Source organism: Gastrolobium bilobum, unplaced genomic scaffold, assembly GCF_033153095.1.
Source record: "Gastrolobium bilobum isolate Gb01-03AN ecotype WA unplaced genomic scaffold, APGP_CSIRO_Gbil_v1 utg30064, whole genome shotgun sequence".
Classification (NCBI taxonomy): domain Eukaryota; kingdom Viridiplantae; phylum Streptophyta; class Magnoliopsida; order Fabales; family Fabaceae; genus Gastrolobium; species Gastrolobium bilobum.
In genome coordinates this window covers 3,179-5,152 of record NW_026899026.1, presented here as the reverse complement: position 1 = coordinate 5,152, position 1,974 = coordinate 3,179, and the positions used below count along the sequence as shown (strand labels likewise).

At 41.7% G+C, this 1,974-nt stretch overlaps 1 non-coding gene across 1 annotated transcript; it reads right to left on the bottom strand.

Moving 5' to 3' along the window:
• Positions 1-292: 292 nt before the first annotated feature.
• On the bottom strand, positions 293-399 carry LOC133286353 (small nucleolar RNA R71). Its single transcript, XR_009748114.1, has one exon. It is a non-coding gene; the product is annotated as a small nucleolar RNA R71 (small nucleolar RNA).
• Positions 400-1,974: the final 1,575 nt, after the last annotated feature.

Sequence of the window (1,974 nt, the reverse complement as noted above, 5' to 3'; positions counted from 1 at the left end):
GCCCAACAACTTGGAATTGAAGCCTGCTTTGATACATTTGGTGCAGAAGGATCAGTTTGCTGGAACCAGTGCAGAGGACCCTTACTTGCACATAGAGAACTTTCTATTGTTGAGTGATACTGTGAAGATAAATGGTGTCACAAGAGATGCAATTCTGTTGAGACTATTCACTCATTCACTGACGGATGATGCAAGGAGATGGCTGCAATCATTGCCACAAGGAAGTATAACAACTTGGGATGATCTGCAAACCAAGTTCTTGCAGAGGTTTTTCTCAGCATCCAAGAGGGCCAAGTTGAAGGATGAGATTACAAGCTTTAAGCAGAAAGAGTCGGAATCCATTTATGAGGCTTGGGAGAGATTCAAGACTTTGTTGAGGAAATGTCCACAGCACGGAATTGAGGCATGGCAACAAGCAGCAATCTTCCTGCAAGGAATGACCACTAACACTAGAACCTTGGTGCATGCCACTGCTGGTGGATCATTGACTACCAAGACCCCTCAAGAAGCCTTGGATATCTTTGAGTCATTAGCATCTCAAGAATTTGATAATGCCCCAGTGGCTGACAGAAGGACAGGAGTCATCAGGTTGGATGAGTATGATGCTCTGTTGGCAAGGAATGATCAACTGATGCAGACACAGAGACAACAGCAGCAACAATTAGATACCCTTATTTAGCAACTCTCTTCACAAAAGGTAGCCTCTGTGGAAACCAAAAGTGTATGTGCTATCTGTGGCAAAGGCCACGTGACAGAGGAGTGTGATTATGGGGGATCACCAGAACAAGTAGAGGTGAATGGAGTGTGGTATGATCAGAATAATCAAAGGAACTACAACAATCAGGGAAGGAATGTTTATATGCCACCATGGAAGAACAAGAATCAACACCCAGGATTCAGCTATAGTTCCAACCATCAATTGAATCCACCATTACATCCTCCACCACCACATATGAAGGAGCAGTCAAGTGATCCTGCTGCATGGGAGAAAGCGTTTGCTCAGTTATCTAAGACAACTCAGGATTATATTCAGGGTTCTAATTCATTCAGGGAAGAGACAACTGCATTCATGCAGGAGACCAGAACTTCTTTCAGAAATCAGGAAGCATCAATCAGAAATTTGGAGACCCAGATTGGTCAATTATCAAGACAGATATCAGAGAGACCACAAGGGAAATTTCCAAGTGATACACTAGTGAATCCTAAGGAGCACCGTAAAGCAATTATGACAAGAAGTGGGTTGGTACTTCAACCAGTGAAAAGAATGTGGAAAATAAAAAGAATGAAGAAGAGGTTGTGGTTGAAGATGTAGTCTCTGATGATGAAGTAGAGAAGATGAGAAATGAGAAAAGTGAGAAGGAAGTAGTTGTTGAGATGTTATAGTTGGAATTGATAAAGAAGAGGAAGGGAAGGACAATAAGAATGAAGGAGAGGTAGAAGTTGGTAAAAATGCTTCCCCACAAAAGATGATGAAGTGGGAAAAGAAGAAGATGGCTGACAATAAAGAACAGCCAGTTATTTTATCTCCCTATGCTAAAGTTCCCTACCCTCAGAGGTTGAAGCAAGAGATTCAGAAACAGCACTATGCAAGATTTCTGGATATCTTCAAAAAATTACAAATTAACATACCATTTTCTGAAGCACTGGAAAATATGCCTCACTATGCAAAGTTCATGAAGGATCTTCTTACTAAGAAGAGGAAATTAACTGATGGTGAGACAGTGGCCCTAACAGCAGAGTGTAGTGCCCTAATCCAAAAGAAGCTTCCAACAAAAATGAAAGATCCTGGAAGCTTCAGTATCTTTATTGCTATAGGAGATGTGGAGGTGGGAAAGACATTGTGCGATTTGGGAGCCAATATAAACTTGATGCCGTTGACAGTATGTAGAGCTTTGGGAATCAACACTTTGAAGGAGACCAATCTTATTCTGCATCTTGCAGATAGATCTATCAAGAGGCCTGAAGGTGTGGTTG